The following is a 20,223-nucleotide window of genomic DNA, read 5'->3' on the forward strand; positions in this document are numbered from 1 at the left end:
TCTTTTCAAAATACTTTCAAAATAAAGATTTTATATTTTGTGGGCCAAAGATTCAAGTCTTTCCAGATGTTTCTCATGCTACACAAGCACGTAGGAAACAATTTCTTTCCTTTAAGAAACAAGCTCTTGATCTGGGAGCTAGGTTTTTCCTAAAGTTTCCCTGTAAATGTCATATAACGTACCAAAATAATAAGTTCATTTTTATAGACCCTACACACTTGGAGCGATTTCTAAGGGACAAATCTCAAAAATAGTAAAGTAGTCTTGTTAAGGAGATAGGGTTGTAATAAAGGGAAGGAAGACTTGCAGTAGGATGGAACTCTCTTTATCCCCCTAGATGTGGGTTGGGATAAGTAAAATATATTATGTAATGTATAAGATGATATTGTTATTTGTTTCTGGAAATTCCTGGATTATTGCATTCTTGTTTAAATGTTATAACTCAATAAAAAATAAATTACAAAAAAACAAAACAAAACAAAAAAACTAAAAAATAAAACAGTGCTTTTCAGCCCAGATCTCGGAACACACCTGGCCAGTAAGGCTTTCAGGATATCCACAATTAAAATGCATGAATAAATTAGTATACAGTGAGTCTCCATGATATGCAAATTTATCTCAAGCACATTCACTGTGGATATCCAGGGCTGGCGGAAGGATTAGGCTGGGTAGGCGTCAGAGGTGGGCAAGTCAGCAGAGTAGCCTGTAAAGGTGGCAGTTTTGAAAGGATGGATGAGATGAGGTGAGGCACAGAGCTGGAGGGTGTTCTCCATTTTTGGGGTATGCATTTCTTTCAGGAGCTGGGGTCATTTGTCGTGTGTAATTTGAAAGAGATCATGTGACAGCATCAATGCCTAGGGTGGCTGGACACCCTTCCACCTGTCTTGAAGGGTGGGATTTTCTGACAGTGAGATGGGAGGGAAGGAAGATGGATGAAGGATACAGAAAGCTTTGAAAACCTGCATAGTTGGTGAGTTTTATGCTGAGTACTCCAGTGTTAGGACCCATGTTTTCACTTATGGCTACCATTAATGTTCACCTCAAAGTCCATAATAAAACTGACCTATGAGTACCAAGAACAGCGCTGTGCTGCCATGAGGAAGCCTGTAAGTCTGCGCTGGTGGTATCTTGCAGTTATAAAGATCACCACTATCATTAATTTCTCGCTTGAGAGAGTGTGGAGTCTTTGGGACAGTTATTGAATGGTTTATGTCCTATCTAAGTAAGAGATCTCAACAGGTTAAGATGGGAAAAGTCTTCTGGAGTGCCCCGAGAGTCAGCTCTCTCAGCTTAACCTCTTTAATATCTACATGGCCCTGTGAAGGAGTGCATTAGAAACGCCCTCAGAACACCTTAAAGGACTGGTCACGGCAATCTGGCTCGGGTCTCCTTAAGAACCAAACCAGCAAGGGATTCTGGGCCAGGGAGGATCACTGAAACCTTGGCTAAGAAGGCAAGGCCCAGAAGGCTGGGGAGGCCCCAGCAAGAAGACAGGAACTGTGAGACTGCTGAGGGAAGCAGCCTCTGCACTGTACGTTTGGTTTTTGCTTGTAAATAAAGTCTTTTGTTTGTGTGGAACCAACTGGAGTTTGGCCTCACTTTTGTACTCCTGGCTATTTCCCAACCTGTGGCTGCTCCCGAGGGACCACAGTTCCCCACTTGCAAGTTGCTTTCCAGACTATGTGCAGGATATAGACTGTATGCCAATGATATACAGTTTTTTTTATCCCTTCACTATCATCTTTGTCTGAAACGGTTGAATCCAACTCAATTTGCATTTCGACAATCTAACAATAGCTTGCACTTAACCACTTAGCCTTAAATCTTGCAAAAACAGAGGTACTGATGTTATCTCGGATATCAACTGTTTCTCTGCCATTGACCCTCTTGATTGATAATACCACAATGAAGTTATCTACTCGTCAAGATGTTTAGGGGTAATTGTTGATGCCATACTTTCTTTTCAATCTCAGATCAGATCTGTGATCAAGTTTGGATTTTTCAAGTTTTTCATGCTGCACAGAATGAAATCCTTACTAGGTGCACTGAGTTTTGATCAGTAGTGCAGGCATTCATTATGCCACTATTGGATTACTGCAGTTCCATGTAGATCGGCTTGCCACAATATGCGTTAAGAGCTTTGCAGGTTCTGCAAAGTGCAGCAGCCCATTTGATATTTGGCCAGTCTATCAGAGAACACATCTCTCCGGTTTTAGCTGAGCTACACTGGCTTCTTGCCATCTAACAGGTCAATTACAAAATGTCCCTAATAGTACACAAGCTCCTGGGCCCTAGATTCTCTACCTTGGGCTAATTCCCTGTTATACATTTATAACCCTTGAATGATTATAAATCCCTCTCAAGGGTCTTTTCAGAGAAGTCTTTTAGACATGCCTCAGTCTGAGTGAGAACTGTGAAGGAACCTTTTCTACATCAGCACCCACCAGCTTTCTGTATGTAATGTGCTTCCTGAGAACCTTCGCTCTCATCCTGCACTGAAACGCCCAAGTCCCTACTGAAAACATCTTTGTCAACTGGCATTTTGCCAGATGGAATGTCACCTTTCACATCTGCAGTGCTGCTTGGTTTGCTGGTTAATTTTTGGTTTGTTTTGTTGCAACTTTATTTTATGAATGTAATTTTTATTGTAAGTCATCTAGAGCCTGGCACCTGGAAACCTGACAAGTGAAACCCAAAACGACAAAGTGCAAGCCAATGCGTTTTGTTTCAGTTTATTCACGGGGACGATATTAGATCCCTCCGGCACTGCCAGGTAAGGGGGATCCTCAGCTACCCTTGCACAGAAAGCCTGAGAAGAAGGTAAAGCAAAGGAGCCCCAACCTGAGGCGCTGACCCGGCTCCCTCTTAACATACAAGTCTGGAAAGGGTTTCAGGGAACGAGTTTGTACCCATCGGGTGAAAAAAAGAACAAAACTGCAAGAAGAAAGGTCTCATCAAGTCATCAACTCAATTCCCATCACAATGTAAACTTATTTCCTGTAAAATATATTCACTTTCCTCCTATCGTTCTCTTTCGTTTCCTTCTGTGCCCCTCACTCATACCTGATGCTCTGCCTCCTCTCTCCGACCTCTGTAGCCCTGATCTTTCTTAGCTGGTAGCGGTGCTGAGCTAAGGGCTGCCCTGATATACAGCTATAGATAGAGAGCGCTTCCCTTTCAGCCAATCAGTGCTCCGGGGGGCTTGAGTCAAGGGCTTGGCCCCTTCACCGAGTGATGGGAAAAGGCGCAGGGTCACTTGGGTGTCCATGTATGGGGGAAGGAGGGGCAGACTCCTGGATCAAAGGCAGGTCAACTCTCCCTCCTGTCCATGTATGGGGGAAGGAGGGGCAGACTCCTGGATCAAAGGCAGGTCAACTCTCCCTCCTGTCCATGTATGGGGGAAAGGAGGGGCAGACTCCTGGATCAAAGGCAGGTCAACTCTCCCTCCTGTCCATGTATGGGGGAAAGGAGGGGCAGACTCCTGGATCAAAGGCAGGTCAACTCTCCCTCCTGTCCATGTATGGGGGAAGGAGGGGCAGACTCCTGGATCAAAGGCAGGTCAACTCTCCCTCCTGTCCATGTATGGGGGAAGGAGGGGCAGACTTCTGGATCAAAGGCAGGTCAACTCTCCCTCCTGTCCATGTGTGGGGGAAGGAGGGGCAGACTCCTGGATCAAAGGCAGGTCAACTCTCCCTCCTGTCCATGTGTGGGGGAAGGAGGGGCAGACTCCTGGATCAAAGGCAGGTCAACTCTCCCTCCTGCCCCCAGGAGCTGAGCTAATGGTCAGCAGCCAGGACTGATGGGTGACTCCCATGCTCTGTGCCCTCTCAGTCTCCTATCACCTGGTGCCCATTCCCATGGGTCAGGTGCCCTTTGCCATTCCTGAGACGGATGCCAATGAAGTCCGTGGAAGAGCAAAACACGGGAGGGAACGAGGATGATGCAAGCTTGTTGGAAAGTGCTCTGTCCTCCAACCCCAGCCTCTGTCTTCCCCCATCACCAGTATCTCTTCCCCTGTCTCTTTTATCTTCCTATCCTACCCTATTCATCTCACCCCAGGACCATCACTTATTCTCCCAGAGTACCGCAGTGCCTTCCCCTCCTCTCCCCTCCTTCCCAGACCCCTCCTTTCCCTCCCTCACACTCACTTCCCTCAGCATCTCTTTACCTTCCTTCTAGAAGTGGATCCACCTGCAGGTCCGAGGTCCCCTTCGCCCTGAATGATCGCAGCGCCCAACTCACCTTGCTGTGGTTAAGGCTCCGATCTCCGCGTCAGCTCCTCGCCCAACTGTTCGATGGCTTTTGCCTTCATTGCTGTGACAAATGCATTCTTAAATGACTGCTTCCCTTCCTCGCCAGAGGGACTTCATAGTTATCTTGCCGGTGCTGATGACAACCCCACCACCTTCGTCCCTTCGGGCAATGCTCTTCCCGTATCCATCCAGCACTATTATTAGAAACCAACCCCGCCACTCTTCGCTTGCTCTTGAAAAGCTTTCTGTCATTTTCTGCAGGCGCCGTGTCCTGGTCACAGGGTGTGGTCGGAATTCCAAGTAACTAAAAGTAACAAAATAAATTGGAATTTGCATTTTTCGGCTTAGAAACTGCCGAGAAATGTCTTTGAGGATGTTAGAATTCAGCATCGCTGCAAGCCATTGACTGGGGGACGGAAGAAGAGAGAAATGTGCAGACAGAAGGAAACGGTGGTTCACAATCCACTGGAAAAGTTGTGGGTGGATTTTAATAATGCTTTACAAAAAAAAAAAAAGTTTCCGATTTTGCTTTGTGAACTTTCCCCCAGGCTTCCAAACCAATAACCAGAAGACTTGGCTTCAACAGTAAATTGTGGAAATGTCAGTGCGATCCCAAGCGCATGAAGTCATCCTGGCTAGACCCAACTATAACAGGAGTTCGGAAGTCCTCTGGTCCCGGAGAAAAGAAAACTGGACTTTTAGCTGGGAACCCTAGGGAAAGGGTTTAGAGTGGCTGGAAATGTTGTGAATGAGAATATTGTTGTATTTTTCTTGCGCTGGTCCTAGAAAAGGTTTCACACCCTGACAAGAACAGGCAGGTTCCCCCCTGGGGAAGCCGCTTTCTGTGGGTAAAGATTTGGGGGGCTTTCTGGGCTCCAGAACTCCAGTTTGCCGCTTGTACATGCGTTGGTCTGATTAGGAATTTTGTATAAATGAACTTTTGCTCCTGCTGGCGTTTTTCATATTCGCGGCTGATTCCGGATTTCATCTGTCAATTTTGGGAAGAGATTGAAATGATGTGCAATCTCTTTACCTGTTTTATTTTTTAATTAATTTGCTGTGTGGACTTGCTTTGAAACGCCTTAAGAGTTACTATTATTTTTGATCAGGGTATTTTTCGTAGTTTTCACTATGTAATTTGATGTTAGGAAATGGCTTTTGGAAATTTTGCATCCTTCCTGGTTGGTAGATCACAATATCCCCGCATAAATTCACCAATCAGGCTGCATAAGCAGTCCCTCGAACTAATGCCCGCTCCATCGCACGCCAGACTTCCTCACCTCTTCCCATGCTTTGCCCTCCCTTTTTTGCCCCTCCCAATTTTCTTTTCTCTTTTCTCTTTCTCCTTTTTCTCTGCCTTCTCATCTTTGCCCATTTCCATCCCTGCCCCCCCCCAACACAGACACATACCCACCTAGCCTTGTGCTCTTTAACACAGCTCAGGGTATATACCATTTTAAGCAAAAAATACACTACTTGTAAAATATGACACATGCTATTACCATACAATTGTCTAGTTTATAAGTCTTAATATTTTTATTTTAAGAAGAACCACCATCTGCCCAGACTATAATCATGTATGTTGTGGAAGTTAACAGCAAAATATACGTATGCAATAACAATGTCTCCACGTTTAAGATTTTATGGGTCAGTTTATTAGTCAATCCGGTTGACTTGGAGGGAGCCATTTGGTTCGTTAGTGCTGTCATTGATACTGAGTGTTCTTTGTCATTTCAGTACAAGCCTATTTGACGTCTCCTTATTCCTCTTCATTGCTTCTGTTGAACAGCAAATATGTTGCAGACATGCACAATAGTGAATAAGTAAGTAAATCATTCTGTCATTAGACTCGAGATATCAGTATGTCATCAACAGCATTGCCATTCAACAAAATGGCTTCCTCCATGTCAACAGGATTATATGCAGATATTGTATATAAAAGCATACAATTGAAACTCATGTGAATTACGTTTAATTATTATGTTCTTGTTGCATCCCAGGTCACACATGGTGAGAGCCTGAATTGGACACACTTCTGCATTAACAAGGGTACAATGTACTTACTGTACTGCTGAACATTGGATCTCATCCCCTAGTACAACTGCCATTAATTGGGATTTGATGTTAAATAGTTTCATAGTTAGGGACTGAAGAACCAGGATAGAGAACCAACTTTTTGCTCCCAGAACCTTTCAGTCTAATTAATATGCTAATGAACCTGGTGATTGTTCAGCAGCAGCATCAAAGTATGACTTCTCTCTTCTGAAAGTATTTTCCTCTGATTTTCACTAGAAAATTTGGCCTTATCTGGTAATGGTTTATCACTGTTACTCAGTAACTGTGCATCTGTGATCCATCTGGACCCTAGCAAATTGCATGCATAACATACTCAATGAATAAATGAACACAATTGATTTGATTGGAATTATAAAGGCCACAGCTTTATTGAGTTTATTGACCAGTGAAATCTAACTTATGTACTAGAGTCTTTCCAGATTAAATGTATCTGGAAGAGGGTTTCCAGGCTCTTTAACCCTAAGAGGGAAAACTTGGCCTAAGCCTTACCAGAGAGCCCATCCTGTTCAAGAAGGAATCTCAGCCCTCCAGGGCCATCACACAGCAGCAGTAGGAGTCACTAGCCTGCCACCACACCAAAGCCTATGGCTCTGGTAGATAACCCAGCTATGCTAGTAGGGAACCTTAACTTGGCCCATCTCTTACTGGACAGTCTGACCCCATTCAAGCAAAAAAAAAAAAAAAAACCAAACAAAAAACAAAAAAGAAACACCAACAACATAAGGGTGGAATTAAAGCACTAGATTGAAAAATATGTCAGAAAATAGTGAAATAGAGCATAATTCATGGACAGGGTCTATAGAACTCATGACCATGGATGTTAATTGCAAGCTCTGCCCATGATCCAGGTGTCTGCCATCAGGCAGGGTTCTCTGCACTGGGCTCAGTTCAAACAGACCTGGGCTAATGGTTAAGGCTGTGATCACGAGGGACCAAGGTTGCCAATTGTTCATGAATTTAGAGGCAGCCCATAAAAAACAGCTCAGAAATGGACCTGTCCATATGGTCTATAAATATCATTGGGCCGGCTGTAAATTTCCCATCCATTGGCAACCCTGCTGGAGGCAGAATTTGCCAAAATTGTGCTTTGAGTGCAGCAAAGCCACCAGGATCCAGAGATAGTTTAGCTCTGCCTGTCACCACTAGGAATGAATGTTTGCCTCTAGTTTATGTTCCGAAGTCCTCTTCGCAACACACGCAACTGATCCTCCAAGCTGGACCAACTCCCCGACCTCTCTGCAGCCTGCCTCACTCATCTGTCCCATGAGACATTTTTCATGATAGCCAGTAAAAACCGAGGGTGGTTTTTACTGGTGGTTCTCAAAGACCGTCAGTAAAAATGTTTCTGGGGGTGAGCAACCCTGCGAGGAACTGTGCTCCATGGCCCCAGGGATCCTCTTAGGGGCAGAGCTCTGATGCAGAAGAGCCAGGATTGCAGCAGATTAGTGCAAACTGCATGCAAACAAGTTCAACTGGACCTATTCTTTAGTAAATCAAATATTTAAAACTTTCAAGAAACGCAGGGGAAATCTCTCCACACCTAATACCCACATAGCCGGGTGCTATTTCTAGCTCTGCTTCATCCTGCTCATGTATTCATGGAGAGAAGGAAGTTGCTGGTAACAGATTTAGAGCCCCAGGCAGCGTTGTTCCTTCTAACATCACACGTAATGGTTTTTCTTTGTGGAAGAGCTGAATGAGACATGTGGGCTTCTCTCTCCTCTTCTACACAGAGGGCTGACTCTGGGGCTAGGGCTGGAACAAGGCTTTAGGGAGCCCCAAGCAACTATTCATGTTAACCATACAGATGTGACATGACAAGACAAAAGAGTAGAGATGGGAGGATGCATATATTCAGGAAAACTTGATATTCAGTTATTATTTGTACTGTGAATGGGGAAAATGGTTGAATTGTTTTGATAAAAGTTTCTGCATGGGATAGTCCCGAAGGCCAGCTGACAGAGCCTCTGCTCTGATGGCTGCTCCCCAACTCAGAGGTTGATAGCAAAACCCTTCTGGGCTCCCCTTACTGCACCACCGACCTGCCTAATTTCAAAGCCCCAAGGTCTATGTGAGAAGTTCTTGGAGGTGGATTTTGTTTTTGAAAGTGTGCATTGAAGAAATATTCTTGTATTTTTATTGTTTTTGAGATTTTGTAAATTTATTGCACACTATTACTGTTATGCTGTTATAGTACACTATTATTTTTATTGCCGGCTAACCCACTCTGGCTAAAAGTCTAAAAAGAAAGAGCTAGAATGAGAAGTTTTGCATTTCAGGAGTCAGCTCAGTCACTTTCCTGGAAGTTTGATGAATCCCATCTAGATTATCAGAAAATTGGGACTCTTCCTGTCAGAATGATACGTGGTACAGTTTTATCTTTTGTCTTGTCTTGCTTTGATTTCAGGATTATTATGGCTAGGTCTGGGAGGGAATGCACGTAGGTCTTTTAACATCTACCCCTTAATGTTTATTTTGGTTCAGCAAGTGAACCAAACTGAAATAAACATTAAATAACACAGCTCCCAAACTCTCCCCCTGAATCACAAACAAACATATTGAAAGCTTTCTTTCTGCACATCCCTAGGAGGAATCCTGGTAGAAAACCTGGTCAATAGGAAAATGAGATTTGCTAGGTTATGTACCCCAAGGATTTGGTGGCAAATTAGTTAATCTAATCCTGGAGGGGATGACAGAGGGCAAAACAGATGAAGAAAGGCAAGAGAGCAATCTGGGGTGATGACATAAAAAATGGTCACCACCTGGAAACATGGGCGAAGTGAAGAAGAAAGCTGAGCACAGAGAGAACTAAAGCCCCAGAGCTGGCAAGTTTCACATCCACGATGGCACCTGATGAGGTTGAAGGAAGAATTTTGGGATTCATTTTCAACTGAGCAGAGAGACCTACAAACCCCCTGGAAATCTCCTCATTTGTCTTAGAAATCACCTTTGTGGCTTAGGATCTCTTCTGGAATCCATCTGCACATAGATAGAGCTGGGTAATGAACTACGCCCCAGCGTGGGCGAGGCCTTTTACAATCAATGTGAGGAATGAGCTTCTAAACTCATTGTTTTATTGACAAGTTCTAAAGTGTAAAAATCACAGCTTCTAGCAGGACTTTCAGGATTTTCATGATGACTTTTAAAGATGATTTATGCAGCTTCATTTAAGTTTGTTATCATTAAAATTTGGGTTAAGCTGGAGGACTTGGCAAACATCCAATTTCTGAATGGTAAAAAAAGAAAGAAATTTGATACTTTCCTTTTATGTAAAAGAATGAAAACCAGTGGTGATGCATGTAGGTGGTTAACATATATATGCTCAGAAAGCCACCATCTCTACCCAGCTCGTCTGTGTTTTATGTTTTTTAACCAATTTTGTATTAGGTGGGCTAAAACCTGACTCCCTCTCTATTTTAAGTTGAAGGAGCAAATTCACCTTGCCATAATAATGAAAAAGCCAAATCTAAAAAAAACAATGTATAGTATAAGAAAGTAGCTCAATGATTATCTGCAATTACAAATAAGTATTTGATCTTAAGAAACCAGATGAAAAGAATACTTTGAAAGAAAATCTGCTCCCCCTCCATTAAATTTCCGGGATAGGTTGAGCCATGCCTGCGTTTACCCCATTGTGTCTAGGGACTCATAGTTCTTGCTTTTCTTAGACAAATGGAAACTAACAAATCCTTTTATGGGATGGGTAAACCTAGGGCTGATTGAGCCTGCCCCTGATGACATGGATGCAGGTGGCAATCATCTGGATCCTCCCTCGAGGGCCGCCAACAGGTTGGGTTTTTAGTCTGGTTTGACCCTGTTTTTGCATTGAATATGTGCAGATGTTCAACAGATTGAAAAGTGATCACAATATAACTTAATATAATACATTAACTACTATTATTTATCACTTCTCTAGTGCTACTTGGTTTATGCAGTGCTGTACGAAAACAGATAAGAGACAGTTCCTCCTCAATAGAGCTTACAATCTAGTCAAGGCAAACAAACAGGGCAAAAGAGACTTTGTGAATTTCATTTATTAAGAAAATAGCTAAAATTAAAAAAACCAGCGATCCTGTGAGCAGGATAATCAGGAGTTAAGATTTAAAAGCACCTTAAAAAATGTATGTATAATTTAATCTTAAAGTCTATCATGAATAAGAGAAATCTGGGTAAGAATTTACATTGAGTATAATTAATCTTTATATTGACACAGTATTAATAATTCTTACGGAATATTTATTAAATGAACAAGTACAATGGTCCATTGATGCACAAACAACTGCAATTCTTCTGCCTGTAACCTCAAGACATTGTTCTGGGAGACAGAAGAAAAAAAAATACACGAAACGTCTGCCTAATAAGCTGACAAGTCTGTATAACCAATGTGCTTATAAGAGGAACTAATTGTGCTGGATGAGTGGGACCAGGGATTTGGGAGGCAGGGTGAATTCCATCAATTTCACAAATAACCTTTATTGCAGCACAGACAGAAGAATTGGGCAGTCAATGCCTGGACCCAAAGAAGGGAGCAGAGCTCTCGAAAACTCATCACAAATGTTTTAAGCTAGTCCAGTAAAATTGTCTCACCTACAACTTGTTTGCCAATCTTTGGTTCTACATTTCAAAGTGGCCTAACACAGAAACCGGGCTAGTTTAAACAAATATATTACAATGAGGATGTTGAGTCTGAGGACCTTTAGGCTGGGGTGAGATTGGCTCACCATCAGTAGGCAGACCCTGGTGAAGCAGAGACAGGTAGAAGCTTCACTTATACCAGCCCTCGTTCCCCTTGGGTTGAGCCTTTGGATGACAGGGTTGGCAGCACTTAAGTGAGGGTCTCTGGTGCAGGCAAAGTAGTGGAGTTCAGCGCCAGGCAAGGGTTGAAAGCAGGCAGCAGGCAGGTGAAAACTATAGTCCAAGTAGGGGCCAGTGAATGCTACAAATAGGTGAAAATGGTAGTCCAAGCAAGGGTCAAAACCAGATATCAGTCCAAGCAGTTAAGTAAGTAGAAGGCTTGATAGAAAGAAGATCAGGCTGGGCAGATGAGGCATGATCAGGCTGGCAACATGCACTACGAGGGTAGCTGGACCTGTTGCTTGATATACTGGAAGGGCATCTGGACTGGCCTTAAGTAGGGAGAAGAGCTGAAGCCATCTGAAGTTGCAGTAGAGATTTTCCCACCGCAGACCCTTTAAGAATTGGAGCATATATGTGTGCATGCACACTAGAGGGAGTTGTCAGTGTCCTGCCACGCTAGAAGTGTCAGGGTGAATAGAGTGACTTGCGGGGTTCCTCCACGAGCTGTGAAACGCAACAAAGAACAATTTTCAAAGTGATTTACATGGGTAAAAAGTGTTTTACTCTGGTTAATTGGCTCTCTGCCCTCCCTCGGTGTAGCTACAAAGTGAGTTCTTCTGCAACAGAGCATGTTTCCAGTACAAAGAGCATCCCCAAATCACATGGGCTGATGAAGGGGATCATAGTGATCCCAAAAGGTTTCATCTTAATCTTTTGAAAGGTGTCAGTTCTAAACAGCAGATTTGGTTGTTTTCTCATGCATTTTCATGCCTTTTAACAAAATGATATGAATTTTCAAAAAGCATATATAGTGTTGTATTGTAGCACTATACATACTCCAGTTGCCTCCAAAACAAGCCTACTTTGAAATAATTAGCAGACAAGCTCTGTAGGTCTGTGACATACAGCTGTACGAGTTGGTGATGTTCTATGCTATTAACCTCTGTCTTCTTCATAGGCCCCCCAGAAAACACAGTAGAATGGAGTGGCCACCTAACCTGGCGTGCCGTACTTATCACCCAGTATGGCTGAATACCCCTCCCCCTTTTATCCAATGCCAAATTATTCTTCACACAAACAAACTTCTTTAATATTTTTATTCAGTGGATGCAAACGACCACAGCAGCTTTATTTAACATACATAGAATACATATGAAATGCAACAACATCGTTGTAACATAAATAATAACCATAAATAATATAAATAATAACCATAACAACATGCTCTAATCCATTACCCTACCCCCACTAGCAAGGGGTGGGTATGTGTCCTGTGCAACTTGAAACTTCCTATCTAGTTCCTCAACTCGTAGGGTGGTTGCCAGGCAATATACCACTCTGGGAACATTGCCAATAAGGGCATGCGCTAACGGCCTCTGCTGCTGTTTGCCTCTGCTTCACTTATTATGGCTCTTGCTGGATCACTCCAGCCATGGTCTGGCTGTTAGGTCAGCTGTTGGGAGTGGTGGGTGGGTGTTCTGCATGATACCCAGTGCTTAATGATGCTGAGTACCCCTTTTTCTGTCCTTTTCAGTGTCCCCAGAGACTCCCACAACAGTAGTTAGAAGATTGGTCCATTCAAACTAGCTAGGAGCCTTGCTAGCACATTCCTCCCTCCCTCCATCTCCCCCTACCCTCCTGGATGGCAGCCCTAGTTATGTGGCCTGAGACTCAGGGAAGCCAGAACTCAAAATCCAGCATTTGGGCACTACTTAGCCTTCCAATACCCCATAAGCTGTCTGGAGACAGGGAAATATCTACTGTACCTGAATGTAACCCACCTTGAGCTTGGGTTTGGAAAGTTGAGTAATTAAATCTAAAATCCAAATCCAGAGGGGAGAAGGCAAGGCTGAAGCATGAATAGTGAAAAGGGATGTAAAACTAATTCAGGGCAACTGGGGCACTGAAAGGTCTGGCTTAGGAGAAAGCACAGGCAGTGTTAGTTACAAACGTCTCTGAGCTGACAATGCTGCCTGGCCTTAGAAGTCAACCTGTTTATCCCCAATTTAGGCCTGGATTTTCTAATGTCGCACCGAATACTGAATCCTGCGGTAACGGGGGGGCGAAGCGGGGGGGCGGGCCTGAGAAAGCCGGCAGCGATCGCACTACCGCGGTGTTATCGCTGCCGGCTTTCGCACCTAATAGCACCACCGTGAAAGGTGGCGCTATTGGGCGTGCTACTGGCGGCGATAACATGGCCTACCTTATCGCCGCCTGCGAAGACACCGCGGAGTCCGCCCCGACGCTGCCCTGACTCCTTCTCTTCCGGTTCCGACTCCGCCCCCGGCAAGCTATCGCACGCAAAAAAGTCCCTTTTCGCGTGCGATAGGCTTAGAAAATGACCCCCTTAGTGATTTTTTCCATTTTTGCTAGTGAACCAGTGTGATCTCCTTTCCCATAGGCCACCGGTCACTGATAGCCAAAGCACTGGTTTCCGAAAGAAAAGACCAATTTTATCAATTTTACCTTACTGCATCAGGTTCAGCGGGAGTTTTTTTCTCCAGTTTTATTTTCTAACTTGCATCCCAAAATATTTTGCAATTTGTGTGGGGCAATAATATTCACCTATTAGAAAAAAAAACCCAATTAGAAATCCCTAACTAGCTGTGTGTTTGATGAACTACTTGTAGCACTGGATACCAATAATTGGAGCAATCTACGAGACTGGGTCAACTGGATTAGTTTACTCATAAGACTAGATGGTGTGAGAAGGTCTTGTAAAGTACAATTCTTATTTTTTTCCACCAGATGGTGCTCTCTTCCTCAATCTGAGAATGCTCCACACCTGTTGTGTTCATCACACAACCTCCAAAACTGTTGAATTGTTTGTACATGGTCAATGCCATTGCATCTTCTGTCATCCATTGCCCAAGGGATCAAACACCTCCTACACTGAGAAATGCAAAGCTGAAGCTGATATGTGGAGCAGGGGACCATCATTTCTCAATTCACTTAACCATCATTAATTCTTATTCATTTTAATGTTGGCAATTTTCAAGCTGTCTGCATTGGAACTAAGACCACTGAATACCTTTTACCCATGGTTGCACCAATTTTCACAGCTCACAGGAGAGTTTGGTAAAACAAAGATGAGTTTACCAAGTTCAAGTATGTTCTTAGATTAAACATTTGAAATAGAAGAGAAGAGATATGTCTTCAGTATCAGTGTTTTCAGTGCTATGAACACCAAGAGGGATAGAGAAGCCATTTAATCTGGAGAAACCATAGGGGCGCGTAACCCCGAAAACCCGCTCTGGCGCGTGCCGAGCCTATTTTGCATAGGCCCGGCAACGACGCGCAAGCCCTGGGACGTGTGTATGTCCCGGGGCTTGAAAAAATGGGCAGGGAATGGGCAGGCTGGAGGCGGGGCCAAGGCGTCCGGCACAGCGGTCATGCTGGGGGCTTGCGGGCTGGCCGCAACTTCATCAACAAAGGTCGGGGGGGGGGGGGGGGTTAGATAGGGCTGGGGGGCGGGTTAGGTCGGGGAAGGTGGGGGTAGAAGGAAAGTTCCCTCTGAGGCCGCTCTGATTTTGGAGTGGCCTCGGAGGGAACAGGGAAAGCCATCGGGGCTCCTCTAGGGCTCAGTGTGGGCAAGGTGCACAAGTGTGCACCCCCTTGCGTGCGCCGACCCCGGATTTTATAACATGCGTGTGGTTACGCGCGCATGTTATAAAACGGGCATAGATTTGTGCTCGCCGGGTTGCGCGCACAAATCTATGCCCGCACGTAGGTTTAAAAATCTGGCCCATACGGTATCTTTTGTGCAAGAAATACAATTTTTGGTGAACTAATGGTGAGGCTGCACCTAGAGTTGTTGCAACCGTCCCTTTCCGATGGCTTCACTCCGCCTACCTCTCTTTGTTTGATCCTCCTCATGCTGCGGATGGTCGCCCAGCTGCCGTGGTATCTGTCTGCCGTCCTCTCCAGCGTCCCTGGACCGGCTTGGGCACTGCCTTCCGCCATGCTCCGTTTGTATCATAGGGCGTGCACGCCGCGCAGCCCTCCTTCTTATTTCCTACTTGGTGCGAACCTCCGGGGCGTCCCCCCGTGATGATGTCACGCTGCCTGGATATTTAAAGCCAACAATGTTTGCTAGCCATTGAGTTAGCAAGGGTAAACCTACAGGTAAACCTACAGATGGGATTCGCTCTCCGTACTCAGCTACTCTGCCTCTCCAATCTCAATTGGACTCTCTAACGCTAACGGGGTACCTGCTCCTCGGGGGCCTCACTTGCTTTCCAGGTCGCTATCCGGAACCGGTACTCGCTCCTTGAGGGCCCATGTTCCCTGACTCTCTGCCTGCTCCTACCTTCTCTTCTGCCTGGAAGGATTCGCTAATCTTCAACATCAGTGAGTACTACCATCTTCACCTCAGAGCTGGTCCCTGGAATCAGGCACTCGCTCCTCGAGGGCCTGCCTCCGTTCCAACCCTGGTGCCATCTCCTACGTGGAACCGCTGTGTGAGTACATCATCTACAAGCCTCCCAGCTCTCAGGGATCAGATACTCGCTCCTCGAGGGCCTGCTCTCCCTACCCTGGGGATCTCCATACTGGGGTCTTGTATATATTCCACTGTACTCATTCTCTCAGTTCTTTCCACTACAGCACTGCTACCGGAGGAGTCGCTGTTCCAGCGCCTGAGGGATACCAGCCCTGCCGGGCTACTCCAACTGCTCACTACTGCCACCTCTGGTGACTTCATTACTCAGTCTAATAAAAGATCAAACTGTGTTTGTGTGTCCTGAGCTAAGCCTGACCTGTGGCCCCTCACGGGACATCCCCCCATGGACGTGGTCAGCTGCCACCGTGTCCAAGGGTCCACCCAAACCTCACAGTTCATAACAAGAGTACAGTGTGCAATTCTGGTCACTGCATCTCAAAATAGATATAATTGAACTGGAAAAGGTATAGAAAAAGGCAACCAAAATGATAAAGGAGATGGAATAGCTCCATTTTGAGGAAAAGCTAAAGAAGTTAGGGTTGTTCAGCTTGGAAAAGAGATGGCTGAGGAGGGATATGATAGAGATCTATAAAATTATGAGTGGAATAGAATGGGTAAATGTGAATTGTTTTTTTTTTTAACCCTTTCAAAAAATACAGACTAGGGAGCAGTCCAGGAAGTTAGTAAGCAGCACATGTAAATCAAATCAGAGAAGATTCTTTTTTGGTCAAAGCACAATTAAGTTCTGGAATTCATTACCAGAGGATTTAGTAAAGGCAGTAGTGTAGCCTGGTTAAAAGGTTTGGACAAGTTTCTGGAGAAGTCCATAAACTGTTACTAAACAGGTAGACTTTGGGAAAGCCACTAATTATCCCTGGGCATTAGCAGCATGGGATCTATTTACTGTTTGGGATCCTGCCAGGTTCTTGTGACTTGGATTGGCCACTATTAGAAAAAAGTGCACGCTAAAAGGCAAAATGAATAAAATAAGCAGAAAAGGCTACAGATGGACTGTTAGAGGAGTAAAACTGAATTAACCAGTTAAAGTTGTATTTAAATGTCATTCTCTTGTTTTTGTTATTGATTATTTTTCTGTCTATTGAGTGTCGATTATTGGAGTTATTTTGGAAAAACAATACAAATTACATTTTAAAACTTATAAAACATTGGAAGGGGAGAGGTTTGATAATCAGCATCCAAAATCATTTAAAAACAAAAGAAAGGTCATTGTTAAAAGCCTCTTCCCTGCTCGGGCACCCTGATCATGTGCGGGGCTTGTAAATGCCAACCAGAACTGGGACTTTTCAGTTTGGTTTTACAGATTTCCTTCTCTCCCCTAAATTACCAGGAAATGTGACTGAAGATGAGAGGGCACCTTATTTATAATTTTATTGATCCCTGGCTCATTTTTCTCTGTCTTTTGTGTCAGAGAAGAGAGGGACCATGTGAGAACATCGGTTGGAAAGAGGAGACATCTGCCCTGGGTGTCTGGGATGACCTCTTAACTCCAGGCCCAGATTCAGGCTGAGGCAACAAAGGCAATTGCCTAGGGCACCAAATTTTGAAGTCGCCAAATACCCAGACAAATAGGAGTGCAACTGCGCCAAGAAAGAGCCTGTTCCAGTCGTTCACCTCAAAGGGGCACTGCGAGGGCTCTCTGGGACTCTGGAGGGGAGGGATTTCACCCACTATATGACCTCCAGAGCTTCCCACCCCCCACTCTCCATACTTTTGCGTATGGGCTCAGTCCCGAGTAAACAGGGCGTTGAGATCTAGCCAGGAAGCCCTGCTGGGTGCTTCTGTGGCGGGTGCCATGCAATTGGGGAGGCTTTCTCAGTGGCTGCTGCACAGATGAGGAACGCGACGCTCTCTGCGTTAAAGCATTGCCCTGATTACCAAAGGGACAGAAAAACTCCTGAAAACTTGGTGCATTTCATTCATAAGAGCCGTAGAGAGATTTATGCTAGGAGTATGCATGGCCAGACTTTATTACAGGATTTGTCATCATATTTAAGATATGACGGCTGTCGCAAAGGAGGTTACATTAGAGGGCGGTGAAGCGCTTAGGCCTTGTTCCTTTGATCTTGGGGATTGGGGACACCTCCCCCCACACACCCCTCTCCTGCTACCCACCCCTAATCTCCCCCCCACCCCATCCCTGTAACGCACCCCAGACACCCCACACCACTGTAAGTAAGTTAAAATGTACAACCTGTTTTAAGTGCTGTAAATAAGTTATCTTTTATAACCTGCCTTAACTGCGGTAAATAAGCTATTATATATAACCTTCTTTAATTGCTGTAAATAAGCAATAATGTTTAACCTATGTTAATTAAGTCACTCTTATAATTACCTCCTCTGCAAGTACGGTTATGCTCCTATACTTTCTCAGCTGCTATCCCTTCCTCCTTTAACCTTCTCCCTCACTCCCGCCCCTTTTTCACTCCTGCTCCATCACCCGCTCCCTGTTTTTTGTAATTTTCCTCCTTTCTCAAGTTTATTGTAAACCGGCGTGATGTGCTCGCACGAACACCGGTATATTAAAAGCTGTTAAATAAATAAATAAATGATTACATTTTAAGGGTCAATTAGCACCTGATATACAAAGAATTCTGCCTACATAAAATCCAGGAATCCGCATATAGGGGTAGATTTTAAAAGGAGCGCGAGCGGCGTATATGTGTGAACTCGCAGGCGTGCAATTGTTATAAAATTGGGGTTGGCGCGTGCAAGGGGGTGCACAATTGTGCACCCCCTTGCATGCGCCGAGCCCCGCTGCCTTCCCCTGTTCCCTTCCCCCTAGCCTGACCTTCCCACCCCTTCCCCTAACCTTTCCCTCCCAGCCCTACTCTAACCCCCCCGACCTTTGTCTTACCTTTTGTCTGGGACCTGACCCACCCCCGCCCCACCCCCTCCTCACCCCTTTTTGCAAGCCCCGGGACTTACACGTGTCCAGGGGCTTTACGCACGTCGCTGGACCTTTTTAAAATCTGGCCCATTCTCTGTATTTTTTTATTATTTCATTTTATGTTCTGCTGTTACCACATGTTCAAGGCGGATTACATCTGCACATACACAATTTTTTATACATAAAACAATACTTTTAGAACAATAAAAGCAGTTAAAATCACAATACACACAATATCAATCATTATATATCTACTAGATAAGGGAGCCCTGACCGACGTGCCGCAAATGCGCAGTAGAGAGCAGCACTACCGCGCATGCGCGGGCGAGCACGTCGGTCAGAGCGGAGCGTGCCCGAAAAAAAAATGGCGCTGGGTCCTTAGGAGCAGGAGCGGCAGCGGCGACGAGCAGGAGCGGGAGGAGCAGTAGCGGCGCTGGCGGCGGTGACGACGCGCGCGAGGGACACCCCCCGTCTGCCGGTTGTGGATGAGCTGAAAGGGGAGGGGAGTGAGTGAGGGGAGGGAGGAGAGAGTGAGCTGAGGGGAGGGGGGAGGGAGGAGAGAGGGGAGGGGGAGGGAGGAGAGGGTAAGGTGGAGGGGGAAGGTGAGAGGGAGGAGAATAGAGGGGGGAGGCGAGAGGGAGGGAGCTGAGAAGGGAGGGAGGAGGAGAGAGTGAGGGGAGGGGAGTGGGGGAGGGAGACTAGAGTGGTGGGAGGTGAGGAGTGGCATGGGTAGGTGTGAGAATGAGGGGGAGGGAGTGGGAAGGAAATAGACCGAAAATTTTTTTTAAATGTAGCCCGTTGTTACGGGCTTAACGGTCTAGTTATATATAAAAACGTACAGTGTCACTACAACCCAGCTCTTAAATAACCTGGTTTTATGCATGTAAATGGTACTTTCAACATGAACCTGAGGGTTGTGCATGCACATTTTTACCCATGGAGGGGAGTACAGAGGTTGGTAAGGATTTGTTAAAATATTTTCAATGGCTGAATTAGTTTCATAAAAACATGAAAACATGCCATACTGGGTCAGATCAAGGGTCCATCAAGCCCAGCATCCTGTTTTCAAACAGTGACCAATCAGGCCATAAGAACCTGGCAAGTACCCAAAACCTAAGTCTATCCCATGCTACTGTTGCTAGTAATAGCAGTGGTGGCCTATTTTCTAAGTCAGCTTAATTAATAGCAGGTAATGGACTTCTCCTCCAAGAACTTATCCAATCCTTTTTAAACACAGCTATACTAACTGCACTAACCACATCCTCTGGCAACAAATTCCAGAGTTTAATTGTGCGTTGAGTGAAAAAGAACTTTCTCCAATTAGTTTTAAATGTGCCCAATGCTAACTTCATAGAGTGCCCCCTAGTCTTTCTAGAACAGTCTAGAACAGGTAGATCCACATCTACCTGTTCTAGACCTCTCATGATTTTAAACACCTCTATCATATCCCCCCTCAGCCCTTTCTTTTCCAAGCTGAAAAGTCCTAACCTCTTTAGTCTTTCCTCATAGGGGAGCTGTTCCATTCCCCTTATCATTTTGCTCGCCCTTCTCTGTACCTTCTCCATCGCAACTATATCTTTTTTTAGATGCAGCGACCAGAATTGTACACAGTATTCAAGGTGCGGTCTCACCATGGAGCGATACAGAGGCATTATGACATTTTCTGTTTTATTCACCATTCCCTTTCTAATAATTCCCAACATTCTGTTTGCTTTTTTGACTGCCGCAGCACACTGAAACGATGATTT

The sequence above is a fragment of the Rhinatrema bivittatum genome, chromosome 11 (genome assembly GCF_901001135.1).
Source record: "Rhinatrema bivittatum chromosome 11, aRhiBiv1.1, whole genome shotgun sequence".
Lineage (NCBI taxonomy): Eukaryota > Metazoa > Chordata > Amphibia > Gymnophiona > Rhinatrematidae > Rhinatrema > Rhinatrema bivittatum.